This window comes from Macaca thibetana, chromosome 5 (assembly GCF_024542745.1).
Source record: "Macaca thibetana thibetana isolate TM-01 chromosome 5, ASM2454274v1, whole genome shotgun sequence".
NCBI classification, from domain to species: Eukaryota; Metazoa; Chordata; class Mammalia; order Primates; family Cercopithecidae; genus Macaca; species Macaca thibetana.
The window spans coordinates 158,407,314-158,423,836 of NC_065582.1; the positions used below are offsets into that span (position 1 = coordinate 158,407,314).

Consider the following 16,523-nt stretch of genomic DNA (forward strand, 5'->3'; position numbering starts at 1 on the left):
ATCTTGTCAGTTATTAGCTGCAGCAGTACTAAAACAAATTTAAACTGGTAGATTTCCTTCTCAGGGTTATAACAAATACTAAATTAGGTTATGTGTTTTGTTGTTCAGAGGCATACAAATATTTGTATATAATCATTGGGGTGCTGGCATTGATGGGATCAATTATGCATATTATATTACTGAATCATCTTCACATGTGAATCTATTAAAATGATATAAATTGAAAAAATATTAAACATAATTCTGGATGTGAGCAGTGAGCATCAAAGTAGAGTAATTGGATGCATATATGTGTGTATAAATGTATGTGAATTCATATGTATACATATACACACAAAGAGAGGAGTTGAGAAGAGACAGAGAAATGAGATGGAACTTTAAAACATGAGAAATCATCTCATAAAAGTGCTTATTTTTAAAATGAAGACATTTAGGCTATGAGAGAGTAGGCCGAGGTGGGGCGGATCACGAGGTCAGGAGATCCAGACCATCCGAGCCAACACGGTGAAACCCCGTCTCTACTGAAAATACAAAAAATTCGCCGAGCGTGGTGGCAGACTCCTGTAGTCCCAGCTACTCGGGAGGCTGAGGCAGGAGAATGGTGTGAACCCGGGAGGCAGAGCTTGCAGTGAGCCGAGATCACGCCACTGCACTCCAGCTTGGGCGACACAGCGAGACTCAGTCTCAAAAAAAAAAAAAAAAAAAAAAAAAAAAAATTGACCAAGGTCCCAAATAACAGCCTGTATTAGTATGCCCACTTAATGCAAATGACAATGACAATCAGGTATGGAGAGGAGAGAGAGCAAAAGAGAAAGAAAGAGACAGAGACAGAGACAGAGAAAGAGAAAGAGAAAGAGAGACAGAGAGAGAGAGAGAGAAAGAGAGAGAGGTGGAGACTGGAGTTTGGGACCGGGGGAATTTAAGCATGGTTGTAGAATTATAATTAGCATAAGAACATTTATTATATGTTTTCATGTTATAGAGGGTTTTCCAAGTACTAGTACTTTATTTTTATGCCTGATACAGTCAAAGATAATTTTTACTAAGTCATATTCTTACTTACATAGACAATGGTTTTTAAAAATATGCATCTCAAAAAATCTTGTTTGAATTTATTCAAAGAAATTACATCTTCTGGCCTCAAATACTGTCATTCAGAATCTTGCATTTTAAAAATGTTTAACTATACTTTAAATTTAGTAATTACAGCATTATATTGATCCAACATATTTGATGATTTAGGCTGTAATTTTTAAAAACGCAGTAACTCAGGATCATTATTCGGAATTAAAACCCACATTTGTGGTAGGTTGTAGACGAACTGATCTACTTGGTTACATTTGGATCTGCATTTGGGTCCATTCTTGCCCTTTCCCTTTCCTGCCGCTGCCCACTTAATTTCCCTCATCAGATATTTTCTCAGAGGGCAGTCCCTGAACAAGATCACATGAAATGCTTTGTAATTTACAAATTGTATTTACACTTAACAAAATATGCACTCTTGGGTGGGGTTTAAAATTTTAGCATAAATTTCTCCGATAATATTAATACAGGAAAGAATTTGTGACATCTCATTCTAGTAGATATAAACACTACCAATTCAGTTATTTTTATTAAGCAGTGAAAGAGAAAGAGAGAGAGGAAAAGAGAGAGAGAAAGAGAGGAAGGAAGGAAGGAAAGAAGGAAGGAAGGAAGGAAGGAAGGAAGGAAGGAAGGAAGGAAGGAAGGAAGGAAAAATTTAATATAATGCTTTTCTGGCTATTATTTTCATTTTACAAGACAGGTGAAATGGAAAAATATAATGCTCAAAGACGAATTTTTATTTTGTGAAAGTTAATGTTTTTAACATACAAACTAGTTCTAGATTATTATTCAAGGCAGATTTCAAAGTTCTCAATATTGAAAATTTTTGATTGATAGAATGACAGATAAGCCAATTGTTTCTGACAAGACTTGTACAACATCTTATTTTTTACAATTCTGAAGGTTTTGTAAAATGCCAATTAGTGTTCAAATCCCATTAGTAAATTAATTAGAATGTAGTTAAAATCTGCCACAGAGATTGTAAAACAAACAAATCAAACAACTCATCACTATCTACTCTTGATAATAAAGAAATTTTCATTTGGCTCAAGGGAGTTGGCACATTACTAATTAGTATTAATTCAGTTGTTCCTTTGTTGTTTAATAATAAATTTACTATGACCCATATTATATCTTAGAAACAGAAACTAAATAATTTATTCCTCTTTCTTTTACTGATTCTCACACTTCCCTTTTTCTTTCTAACTACAGGCTTTTAGAGATATAAACCAGATCAAATTTTTCCATATTGTCTTTTAAATCCTGGCGTGACTTTGTATCAGTTAAAATTGCTTAAGTAGAAACTATTAAAGCAAATAAAAATGAAGATCAGGTTTGAAAAATCCCTGAGCTAACCAAGCCATTTAGGCCTTGAAAATAACTTTAACCTTGCTTAAGTTGCCAATGTAGGGAGAAAACTTGGGTCATTTCTTGTAAATGCCTGTATTACAGGAAAACAGAACTTAAGCTTGACCAATAAGAGGAGGCCAGATAACATGATTACAGAACAAGGGATTTTTCAGTGGGATGGAGCAAATAAGGCAGTTTCATGATGCTTATCAATTAAATATTTTCTTTGTATTACCTTCCGATTCATTCTATAAAAGTGTATTCTTTATGTTTTTTCAATGGCATTGAAGAACCACTTCCTGTTTAGAGCTGTCCTATTCATGGATTACTGTTTGTTTAAATACATTATATAAATTATATTTACCTCAGTTTACCCCCCCCCCCCCCCCCCCCCCCCCCCCCCCCCCCCCCCCCCCCCCCCCCCCCCCCCCCCCCCCCCCCCCCCCCCCCTCTTTTTAATACAACTAACAGATATTCCAAATTTGACCTGCTTTGAAAAGTATTGAATGTATTATCTCACATAGGTGGAATCCCACACACAGTGACATTTTCAGGCAGGTTGATTAAGTGGCTCATTGTTTTCAAAGACCCAGGTTCTTCCCATAACTCTGAAATCCACTGGATTAAAGTAACCTATAAGCTTGTTCCTCTCTTGATTTCAAGATACTATCTATCACTGCTGCAGATTTTCTTACTCATCATGCAACATTAAGGGTAGCCACAAATAATTTGATGTTTTCTTCATCTTGAGATGAGTTCTATGTACCATCCCCTTGAATCTGGGTGATAGCTATGTCTACTTGAACAATGGAATATGGCAAAAGTGAATCTGTGATTGCTCCTAGACCCAAGCCTTAAAATACTGGTAGCTTCTACTTTGTCTTTGAACACTTGGTTTTGCAACCCAATGTCTGTACTGTGCAAAAGTCTAATAAGTCACACACCAGGCCCCTGTGAAGAGCAACTGTGGTTAGCTGAACTCCCAGGAAACAGCCCGCACCATCTTATGATTCATGTAGATTAATATCTTAAATGTGAATCTTCCATTTCTAGTCCAGCTGCCCAGCTGATGCCACATGGAATGGACACGAGTTATCCTCACATAGTCTTTCCCAGATTACTTGTTTGTGAATTAAATAAATGACCACTGTTTAAACCATTGCTTTGTTCTTTTTTTTTTTTTTTTAAATTGGAGGGAACGAGTGTTTGTGATGCAACCATTAATAATCAAAACAGTCATATTTCTCAACAGATAGAAAAATATAAGTTCTTGTAGTCAGTGTGATGGGACAAACATAGGCCTACTGCTCACCCCCTGGGTCACTCAAGAAATTCCAAAGCCAACTGTCTTTACCTAAACTAAGTCTCCTACTAAAGTTGAGATGAGGTCAGTTTCCACAGATGCAATGGCATATGGAGCAGTGCTAGGTTCAGTAAGGAGGAAGATGAATTGGTGGCAGACAAATAATCTGTAGGGTCCACTGCTAACTACATACTTTCTTTTAAAAAGAGAAAATTTTCAGATACTGTTATTAAGACAGAGATTTGAAACTTTTATAAATTGTCCTTAGGTTGTAAAGATAAAGAGGGACTATTAGAGCAAATGTTAATTCATCAAAGAGCATGTTAAAATTGAGGCTCCATCGTTTGAGGCCTTTATTCTAAGAAAATAGATGATTCAGAGACTTACTAGAAGATAAAAACAACGACACTTAATGGTTATCTCTTTAAAAAATGGGATGAAAAATGTCTGAGCTCTTATGCAAAAAAAAAAAAAAAAAAAAAAAAAAAAAAAGCTAGCTTTAAAGTGAATTTTGAGAACATTCCTTCTACAAAGCAGATATCTGGTGCTTCACACATACTTTCCCAATAATCCAAGGGTAGACCACAAACAGTGAGATGGCTAAGTTCCTAGACTGGTATATACTTTCTACATGACTTTAGGAAAGTTGTCTAACTTTACTAGCTTCTTTTATCCATTTAATAATAATTTATTGAGCACTTAGGCTATAATAGGCACTGTACCTTCATCTATAAAATGAAAATAATCATACTTCTTTTTTTTTTTTTTTTTGAGACAGAGTTTCTCTCTTGTTGTCCAAGCTGGAGTGCAATGGCACAATCTTGGCTCACCGTAACCTCTGCCTCCTGGGTTCAAGCGATTCTCCTGCCTCAGCCTCTCCAGTAGCTGGGATTACAGGCACGCACCACCATGCTTCGGCTAATTTTGTATTTTTAGTAGAGACGAGGTTTCTCCATGTTGGTCAGGCTGGTCTCAAACTCCCGACCTCGGGTGATCCGCCTGCCTCAGCCTCCCAAGCATACATCTTTTAAAAGTTTCTCCGAAAATTATATGAAGTCCTCTTTGTAAAAAAAAAAAAAAAAAAAAAAAAAAAAAAAAAAAAGGACTTTTATAACAATGTTTGAATATACATCACATATTTTAAATTTCTGTATAACTATAGAATGAGATAATAATAGCAGAAAGTCAAGTACACCTTCAAGGTTTTACAAAATGTTTTAACTGGTAGCAAATTCAAAGAGGAAAGAAATCCATTATTATCAAAGCAGAAGATAGTCCACACACTAAGGGTACTGTGAAATAACAGGGATGGCTGGAGCCACCTTCATACACAACATGAGAATTTGAAGCAAAGTGGTTCATCTTTCTGTTACCCATGTAAGAAAGAGGTTATTCCAGATACTGTAAAACCAATTTTATTACCTTGAATTCTAAGAGGCTGCAATTATTTTAGGCTATAACAAAATTATTATTAAATCAAGTTTTTAAAAAATAAGTCAACTGAAAATTGAGAATACTTTATAATTCTCTGATTTTAACTAACTTTGTCAGACTAAAGAACAGCCAGACCTAGTGTCTTTAAAATCACTTTTTAAATATAGGTTTTATTTTTCAAATTGATCTCAGCTCTGTTCCAAATGACTCTGGTCCGCAGGACTGACAACATATTGGGGAGAGTTTTGCATTTTAGATGACGGTTTTTTTTTTTTTTTTTAATTTATGTAAGCCTTTATGCTCTTTCTTAAAGGCTTTTCATAATTTGCCTATTGCCCTTTCATTTATCCATTCATTCACTTTCACACTTACTTATGAGCATTATGCTATATACTGAAGAAATTTTTTCAGTAAGGAACCAAACTATTTCATCAGCTTTCAGGGCATGAGGTATGTAATTTTAAATCAATATCCATAATGGAATGAGCAAAGTGTCTTCACGTTCTACATCTGCCTCATTTATACCCAGATTATAATTTTCCTTGATTTCACATTTAATTTAATCTGGATAAATGCTGTAAGTAGAAGTTTTAACTAGCATTAGAGTTACTTTACAGATGCAAACATACACATACCATATGTGCATATAATTTTCATTCATCTTTGTTGTAAAAAAATTACATTGATCATTTTCTGTTATAATCCACTACATGATTCCTTGAAATGTTTTTCTTTTTTTTTTTTTTTTTTTTTTTGAGACGGAATCTTGCTCTGTCGCCCAGGCTGGAGTGCAGTGGCCGGATCTCAGCTCACTGCAAGCTCCGCCTCCCGGGTTCACGCCATTCTCCTGCCTCAGCCTCCCGAGTAGCTGGGACTACAGGCGCCCGCCACCTTGCCCGGCTAGTTTTTTTGTATTTTGTAGTAGAGACGGGGTTTCACCGTGTTAGCCAGGATAGTCTCGATCTCCTGACCTCGTGATCCGCCCGTCTCGGCCTCCCAAAGTGCTGGGATTACAGGCTTGAGCCACCGCGCCCGGCCCTTGAAATGTTTTTCAAGGTAAATTTAGAGTTATTTGACAATACCTATTTTTTTTTTTTTTTTTTTTTTGCAACTGAGAAAGAAAGCCCTTGACCTCCCAGAGAATCTTTTCTTATGCAGTGGCTGCAATTTGTCACTCCTGGGTGATTTAGATGGAAACAATAGCAAGTGGCTTTGAAGAACTGTGGTGGGCAATAAAAGGTTAATTTTCTCAAAATGGAAATCTCTAGCTGTCCCTGTGATAACTGAGAGGGCTGTAGAGATAAGTGTTTGCGTGGCAATGAAGAGAATATTCTGAACATTAAATTAGAGTTTTGATAGGCTTATTTATGACCATGTTTACTGCAGGGATGGTAAAAATGAATTAAAGAAAAGTGCACATACCATACTGAACTGACCTGCTCTTGATAATGATGAAACCCTTTGGATTTTATACTGTGGGCTTAACCAGCAGTGCTCCCCAAGGAAATAATTACTCCAAAGAGAACTTTTGCCCAGTCAGTTATTGAATTTTGTTCACATATGGAAGAACCGAGCTTACCAAGAGGAGGCCACCTCTGCAGCAAGTGTCTGTTTTAAAAGAAGATTCAGGTTCAGGTCCCTTACTAGTCCTTATAGCTGAGAAACTTGAACACGTTATTTTGAAACCCAGCATTGTCATCTGTAGTAAGAGTGTTGGTGGTACTATTAAGCAATCTAGAGGTGTTTGACACTCCCCAAAATGCAGATAAAAATAAGAGCAAGATTGCCCTATCATGAGGAGAAATGAAAGGCACCGAGATTGAAGATTTACTGTTTACATTTAAACACACTCGAGTTTGAGTACTACATCTGTGGCTTAACAATTACCTCCAATCAGTCTTGTTAATTTAGCAGTCTACAGTTTAGTTTCCTGAAATGTAAACTGTTGGTTTTTAGCAGGATTGGTGAGAGGATTAAATGCGATAATTAATGTAACATGATGAAAATGCTTTCTAGCACATTGTAAGCACTTAAAATAAATGTTAACTAATAGCAGCTATTTTATTTTATTTCAGTTAACCAAAAGGTTAATTAGAAGCTTAGTTGGTGAGTCAAGAATGAATGGAAGAGAAGAAAAAATAGTTACAAAGGCCAATGTTACCCATGTTGTTAAGAACTGAAAATGTCATCCGGGGAAACTCAACCATCTTCCTGACATCTAGATCCCTATACCGAAGGCGATAACATTAGGATATGTAAGTCTGATGTTGTGAGAGAGATTTGAATACTTCACATAATACGCCTTTCTTTTGTTATGCTCTTCAGGCAGTCATCTATTATCTGGCTTTCCAATGGTTTGCCTAGAGAAAAAAAAAAATATGATGATCTTTAGAGACCCAAATAAATATCTGATTTAGATATTACAGTCTTCATTGAAAAGAATACACAGATCTCTGATTGTATATGTAGTCTTCTACATGTTTCAGTAGAAGTCAGTTATTTTAAGCGTTATAGCCTCTAAGTATACAATAAAATTTCTAAACTCTCAAACTAAGGATATGACTTGGGATGGGCTGAATACATTAAAACGTGGCTTCCATTTAGGGATCCATTAGAAAAACCACGGCACTCATCTAACTCATTGCATAACTCTAAAACTAGAAGCCTGTTTTCCCGTGACCAGTGGTTTAGTTAAGACTGATGAGAGAACATAAGTGAAAAATATTGGTTTTAGTTATAAAGTAAGGATGATAAAAATTTCATTGTGTTTAAGAAAGTTACTAGTTGAATCTAGGACTCTTAGGAAAGAATTTATCTGCCACGTTCTGGCAATGAACTAAAGTGTGTATAGGATTATATGTTACTACCACATTACACGTATTACCTCTTATTTTTACACATGGCAAATTATAAAAATAAAAATGAGAGGCAAGAGATATACTTAAGATTTTGATAATTTGAATACAACATAGAAGATACATTGTTTAATCTTACTGAATTTGATCATTTGGAGTAGGGTTGGTCTGATTTGTAGACTAACTTCAAAATTGAACATTCTTGAGCAAAAGTCCACCTTTAGGAAATTTATTTTAATAAATAACAACTTATAATTAGCATATCAATTATGGTATATATTCGATTGCTTCCAAATTACTTTTATGTCAATTGAAACAATTTGCTTTGCAAAATATTATAAATTATCATCCCAGATATTATTTATGAAACTCCCTTGTCTATTTGTAAATAGTTTCATGAGTAAACTTGTGACAAGCTCTCATTTAAATATCTATACATTTAGAATTGTATAATCTGAAATGAATTAAGTTCAACAGTAACATTTCAAGTGAAAATGTCATAGTTATAGAGGAAGAAGTTAATACCTGAGCATTTTTCTGCAGAATTATTATAAGATTGCTATTTTAGCAATACCCTCATAATGTATTAGAAATATGAATTAGAGCCTATGTAATTAATATTCTTTACACTGAGATACATGTAATATATTATCACATGATAATTAAGGTTAAAATTGTTTAAATTTTTAAATACTCTAAGCAAAAATGTTAAGAAAATATAACGTAAACAAAAGTATCACAATTACTGTTCAAAATATTGATATATATAAATTGTTTTTTAGTATCTTCAAGGGTATTAAAATGATGTTCATATGTGATGAATGTTAATAATATGCTGCTCGTATTTACTTATCAGAAGGGTTTCCAGTTGTATCTTTCCTAAATAACAACTATTAATCTTTATCTATTTACAAGACAGTATACTGAGTCAAAATATTGTTTTTCTTTTAAATTTAGAGAGTTGTTTTTTCAGCTACTCGGGAGGCTGAGGCACTACGGCCTGGGAGAGAGGGCGAGACTCCGCCTCCAAAAAAAAAAAAGAAAAGAAAAGAAAAACAAAATCTTTTTTCTTTAATCTTGAAGCCTTTCAATATTTTCACATGTAAAAGATTAATTTATTTGTATGTAAAACCTTTATAAAATTTTAAATGAGTAAATTCAATTAATTGCTTATGAAGGTTTAGTGTTTTGTGAAAGAGTGATGGCCTATATGTCAAATGTTTAATTACAATTCTTTCTTAAAAAATAGTTAGTATCTCACATTTTTAAAAATTCTCATGTTATTTGTCATTGATTAAAGACCCTGGAATATGAAATGAGCAAATATTATTCTCACTTTAAATTTGAGGACATTAAAACTTTTAAAGATCATGCAGTCTTTTCAAGTGATTTGGCTAATGTTCAGAGAAGCTACCAGAGAGCTACCTCTTATTCTGGTGCTTTTCTTAATATTGTAAAATTGTGAAATAATGTGATGCAATTTGATAAAATATGATGTAGATTACTACAACCTATAAAATTTCTCCAGTTCACATGAAAATTAATTTAACTTAAATGAGATAAAATAATTATATATATTTATATCTGTCAATTAAGTTATTTAAAAAAGCACACATGCCCAATTATGACTGTGTGTATGCTATAATCTTGGTGTTATTTTAATATTTGAAACGGGATTTGGAAAACTGGAAGTGGTTTTTATGTCATTTTGCCTCAGTAGTACCAATAAAGTCATATAATTATTTTTTATTTTATTATTATTATTTCCTGAGGCAGAGTCTTATTTTGTTGCCTAGGCTAGAGTGCAGTGGTGCTATCTTGGCTTACTGCAATCTCCACCTCCAGGGTTCAAGCGATTCTCCTGCCTCAGCCTCCCAAGTAGCTGGGATTACAGGCGCCTGCCACCATGCGCAGTTAATTTTTGTATTTTTAGTAGAGACGAGATTTTGCCACGTTGGCCAGACTGGCCTTGACCTCTTGGCCCTCAGGTGATCTGCCCGCCTCAGCCTCCCAAAGTGCTAGGATTACAGTCATGAGCCACTATGCCGGGCGCAGATAATAATTACTTTAAAAGAAGAAAGTCTTTCTGTAGTTTTCTTATATCATGAGTTTTTATAGGGATAAGTTTTAATGATCATTATTTTATTTTTCGTAATATTATATCTGAATTATAATATTCGCCCGCATAAATAAAATATGCGGAAATTTGCAAACTGGTGTTTTCCTGTCTCTTCTTAACAACTGCAGAGGACAGTTGCCTGGCCCCATGAAAATTCACCCTGGGCTCTAGAGCAATCACCACAGCCCAACTAACTCCAGGGGTTTGCTTCACATCTTTAGAACTTTTTCTAGTCTTGACACTCACAACTGATTAAAAAGGCTTAGTTTCTTCCCAACCGAAAACACAACAGGACGAAAGAATAAAGAAAAAGGGAGTTCTCTAACTTAGTCTTAAAATAGTTACACAGAAAATGAGTTGCATCCCTCTGGGCTTGTAAAATAAAGGGAGGCAAAAGGAAAAAAAAAAAAAAATAACCAAGCACATTCTCTTTCTTTTAACTACATGGGTAATAAAGGGTATTGAAGAAGAATATCATTATATCTTGGCCTAAAGTATTTTTTAGAATTATACATCATCTCCCCTGATTAAAAAGTGAATATAATATGTGAGAAACAGCTTTAAAATATTGCAGTAAGAACCTTCTCATTCCACTTAAATAGAGGTTATTTTCTCTGTAAACTCCTCAAACAAGGTTTACTTTGTAGAGACACTTGATCACTTCCTTTTCATCAACTTAACTAACGTTACACCCCAGAATCTGCTATTGCAAACCAAAGTGCAATGATGATGCAAAGAACATATGACAAAAGAAGTTATAAAATTTGGCTCTGCAGAATATTTACAACAAAAAGCAGACAGAATTGACTTAACTGTTTGCAACATCTTAGGCAAAACCCACATTTATCTTTTAGACTATAATTGGTTATTTAGTTCAGTAACATGGCAGTAAGCACATATTTTATGAATTTGCCTAAGGGGTGAGAAATGAAATTTCCCCCCTTTTAGTTCCTGTTAAGCAATGGACACATTGCTGACTCTGTAGCCATTTTATCCTCTCTGTACAGAAAAGGGGGGAAAAGGTTAATAATATGAGGGCTTTGGCATTTGAAAGAATTAAGAATTAAGTTCTGGTTTTACCTACTATTACGTGGGTAATTTGGGGCAAGTCAATGGTTTCTTTCCTCCCTTCTGTCTCTTCCCTCTACCGCTTTGCTCTAACTTTCTCTTCCCCTGTTCCTACCTCTCTCCTTTTTTTTCCCTTCCTTCCTTCTTGCTTCCCATTTTAGTCTCTCTCCTCCTTTTATAAAAAATAAATTCAAGTTGAGGACTGAGAGCTTTGTCTCACACTGGTAATTCCAGCACTTTGGAAGGCAAAGGCAGGTGGATTGCTTGAGTCTAGGAGTTTGAGACGAGCCTGGGCAACATGACAAATGCTTGCCTCTACAGAAAATACAGAAATTAGCCAGGCGTGGTGGCACACACTTGTAATTCTAGTTACTTGGGAGGCTGAGGCAGGAAGTTTGCTTGAGCCCAGGAGGTGGAGGCTGCTCTGAGTCATGAGGGCTCCACTGCACTCCAACCTGGGTGACGTGATGAGACCCTGTCTCAAAGGAAAAAAGAAAATAGAAGGAAGGAAAGAAGGAAGGAAGGAAGGAAGGAAGGAAGGAAGGAAGGAAGGAAGGAAGGAAGGAAGGAAGGAAGGAAGGAAGGAAGGAAGGAAGGAATTCAAATTGAAAAACATTAAAATTACAAAGGGAAAGCATACAATTCTGAATACTTGAATCCTGCTCCTAAGAAGCTTGCACTTTGTGCTTTTTCTTCTTTATTTAGTTGGATTTTCCTTGTAAATGTTGTTTTTAAGAATAAACATTTATTTTTAGAATACTTTTTGATTTACTGAAAAATTGAGAATAGTACTAATTTTCCATAAATCACTTGCTCAGCCCCCATAGTTAACATCTTATGTTAGTGTGTTACAGTTATTAAAATTAACGAATCAATGTTCATTATTTATTTATTTATTTATTTATTTATTTATTTATTTTTGAGGTGGAGTTTCACTTTTCTTGCCCAGGCTGGAGTGCAATGACAGGATCTCAATGCAATGCAACATCCACCTCTCGGGTTCAATCCCAGCTACTGCCTCAACCTCCCAAGTAGCTGGGATTACAGGTGCCCGACACCACTCCCAGCTAATTTTGTATTTTTAATAGAGATGGGGTTTCACCATGTTGGCCAGACTGGCCTCGAGTTCCTGGCTTCAGGTGATCCACCTGCCTCAGCCTCCCAAAGTGCTGCAATTACAGGAGCGAGCCATTGCTCCCGGCAATGTTCTTTATTACTGTATCATGTTTGTCTCTGTTCCAGGATTTCATTTAGAGCACCACAGTACTTTAAGCTGTCATATTGTTTTATGCACCTCTGCACTGGAAGAGTTTCACAACCCTTTCTTGCTTTGGATGACATAACAGTTTTCAGAAGTACTGCTCAAGCTATTTTGTGGAATATTTCTGGATTCGTATGATGTTTTCTCATGATTAGATTGAGTTACAGGTTTGGAGGAGGACAGTCATAGAAATAATGTTCCATTTTCATCACATCATAGTAAGAATATATACTATCAACCTAACCTGGGCCATCTGGGTGAGGTGATGTTTATCAGCTTTCTTTATTGAAAGTTACTCCTCCCCTACCCCAACGCCATTCCACAGTGTATGCTTTGTGAGGAAGACACTTTGTACAGCACACCCTTAAAGTGTGAGGACTTATTCTCCATCTCCTGAGGGAGATATATCTACATAAATTATTGAACTAATTCTGCACAGATTTGTCTCTTCTCTCCCGTTTATTATTTATTCACATCGGCATAATTCATGGGCATGTATTTTATACTTTGAGTTAGAATCCAATAGTACTTTGTTTATTGTATGGCTCAAATTTCTCTAGCTATGACCATTGAAACATCCTCCAGTTGACTCCTGTGTCCCTTTGACAAACCCTCATCAATGTGTGTAGGTTTGTTTGTCCGTCTGCTTATTGGTTAGGTGGTTTTGGAGAACTTCTTTATTTTCTTGTACTACAAGAAGTTTCAGAATCATCTTGCATATTTCCTGTCGCCCCAGTCTTACAATCAGTGATGTTTTCAAGTTTACCTGAGTCTTTTCAGTGAACAATCAGTGGTGTTTTCAAGTTTACCTGAGTCCTTTCAGTGAACAACAGTGTTAGAAACATAGATCGATGAACTAAGTGTGCTCGTTGCTATTGGACTGTTATTGCTTCTAGGCTCTCTCATCTGTCAGAACAAGAAAATATACGAATGTAGACTAAGCTGTGTAGTTCTGTGCTTCCCCTCTTCAATCTTACTCTCCTTCCCTGACCCACTAGTAACCACTGCTGTTTGTACCACTTTCCATAATTTTGTTTTTTTCCAGAATGTCATATGTTTGAAATTATACGATACAGCCTTTACAGACTGTTTTTTTAAACTTATCATTATGCATTTTATATTCCTTCACATCTTTTTGTCTTGATGGCTCATTTCTTTTAATCTATGAATAATATTCCATTGCATAGATATATCATTGTTTAGTCATCTGTTGAAGAACAGCTTTTGGTAATTATAAATAAAGGTATTATAAACATTCATATAAAGTTTTTCATGTTAACATATGTGTTCAACTCAGATTTGTAAGTAGGCCAGAGTCTATTTCCTACATCATATGATAAGGCTGTGTTTAACTTTATAATTAACTGCTAAACCGCTTCCAAAATGGCCATAGCATTTTGTATTCCTACTAGCAATGAATGACAGTCCCTGGTGCTGTGAATCTTTGCTCATCAATCGCTATTTCCAGTGTCTTTGGATTATAGCTGTCCTAATAGGTGTGTAGGGATATCAGGTAATTTTTTAATTTGCAATTTCCTCATGACATATGATGTCAAGTATCTTTTTATATGCGTATTTGCCATATTGATATCTTTTCTAGTGAGCATCAATTTTTTGAACCATTTTCAAATTAGTTCATGTGTTTACTTTTGTTGGGTTATAATAGTTATTTGTATGTGTTGGATAGCACTTGTTTAACATATATATTTGCATGTCTGTGCCTTGTCTTTGCACTCTCTTACTGTGTACTAGTCAGAGAAAAAGATTTTAATTTTAGTAAAGTTCAACTACTATCATTTTTTCATTGATCATGCTTTTGTGTTGTATCTCAAATCTCATTACCAAACCAAAGGTCATCTAGAGTTTCTATGTTTTCTTCTGAAAGTTTTACATATTTTTGTTTCACATTTACATCTATGATTCAATGTGATTTATTTCTCTCAAAGATATAAGGTCTGTATGTGGGTTCTTTCTTTTTAATATGGACACCCACTTGTTTCAGCATCATTTGTTGAAGACTATTCCTTTTCTATCAAATTGTCATTGTCTTGACTATTGTATCTTTATAAGTCTTGCAATCACGTTATTTGAATCATCCATCCTAGTTCTTGATATGATTTCGCTGTGTCTCCACCCAAATATGGTCTTGAATTGTAGTTTCCATAATCCCCACACGCCATGGGAGGGATGTGCTGGGGAATAATTGAATCATATGGACAGCTACCTTCGTGTTGCTGTTCTCATGATAGTGAGTGAGTTCTCACAAGATCTGATGGCTTTATAAAGACCTTTTTCCCTTTTGCTTGGCACTTCTCTCTCCTGCTGTCATGTGAAGAAGGACATGTTGCTTCCCCTTCCACCATGATTATAAATTTCCTGTGACCTCCCCAGCCAAACAGAACTGTGAGTCAATTAAGCCTCTTTGCTTTATAAATTACCCAGTCTTGGATATTTCTTCATGGCAGCATAAGAACAGACTAATACAGTTCCTCTTCTTCCTCATTGTTTTGGTTATACTAGGTCTTTTGTCTTTGCATATAAACTTTATAATAAGTTCGTAAGTTTCTATAGAATAGCTTGATGTGATTTTGACTGAAATTGCATCAAATCTATACATCAACTTGGAAGAACTGTTATCTTAACAATATTGAGTCTTCTAATACATGAACATGAAATATCTCTTCCTTCATTTAATATTTTCAATCTCTTTCATCAGAGTTTTGTAGGAATATGCACGTAGATGTTATAGATATCTCATTAGATTTATACCTAAGTGTTTCATTTTTGGTTTTGGGATAGGAGTATTGTAAATAGTATATTTTTAAAGGATTCAAATGCCAGTTTATCACTGGTATATAGGAAATCAATTAGCTTTTGTATATTAGCTATGTATCCTGTGTCTTTCCTATATTAGTTCATTTAAGAAGGTTTTATTTATTTAATTTTGAAGACTCTTGAGTTTTTCTACATAGACATTTATGTCTTCTGTAAACCAAATGGTTTGATTTCTTTCTCTGAAAATGTATACATTTTATTTATTTTCACGCTTATTGCATTAGCTAGGAATTCCAGTATGATTCTTCATGTAATTGATGAGGAATTATATCATTACCTATCTCCAATTTTAAAATGAGATCATCCAGTTTCTCACTACTAAATACGTTGTTCAATAGAGGTTATTTGTATATGTGTTTTATCAAGTTGGGAAGCTCCTTTCTCTTTCTAGTTTGTTGAGAATTTTTGACATGAATGAGTGTTGCATTTAGTCAATAATGCAAAGGCCTATTTGCATTACATAATTTGTTAAAATACATTGAAAATATTGGAAGGTTTCAGTGTCATTTTAGGAGGATGAAATAGAATTTTGGAAGTGAAAAATGGTGACAAAGTATAAGGTATATTTATATTTTTAATAGACTTGCCTAGATTATGAGTAGTGTTTGAGTGTAGTGTCATAGCATGTTTTTTTCCTCCAAAGATATTCAACCACTGAAAAAGTTGTCAAAGAAGCATATCAAGCCATGCTGGAGTGGTCGTTTGACAATTTTATAATGCAAAGTATCACTTGTAGTGTCAGATTAAATTCAGATTTCTGGGCTTCACTCTTTTAAGTGTATAATTTTATGGATGGTTTTGCTATGTGCTACTGATGCAAAGTTGATGCAAAAGCATTTGAGAAATTTTGGTCTAAAGGTATGACACAATGAGTTCTAACATTTATTCCAAACTTTGTATCCCATGAATTTAAAAAGATAAACGCTTCTAGCAGAGATGTGATTCAGCCTGTGCCTCGGATGATGAGTATAACGTCAGAATGAATCATAACATTGTTCAAAATGACATTGCCCTGACTGGCATTATCTATATCAGAAGACAGATAAGTCCTAAATCTCAACTAATTTTTTAAATATTAACTAATCCATCACTGGAATAAAAAGTATTTGGTTTAATGAGGGAATCTTTCCAGTTGTCATATCTTAAATGTAATGAAGCAGAAACCAGGTTGCATTTATTGCTTCTGAGGCAATATATAAATGTATCCCTAATGTA

At 34.9% G+C, this 16,523-nt stretch overlaps 1 long non-coding RNA gene across 1 annotated transcript in view; it reads right to left on the reverse strand.

The window, feature by feature from the left end:
• Positions 1 to 5,935: 5,935 nt before the first annotated feature.
• LOC126954344 (uncharacterized) overlaps positions 5,936 to 16,523 on the reverse strand; it is a 105,891-nt gene continuing 95,303 nt past the window's right edge. Inside the window, exon 5 of the long non-coding RNA XR_007725598.1 lies at positions 5,936 to 7,530. This is a non-coding gene — a long non-coding RNA (uncharacterized LOC126954344). The remainder of the gene's footprint in view (positions 7,531 to 16,523) is intronic.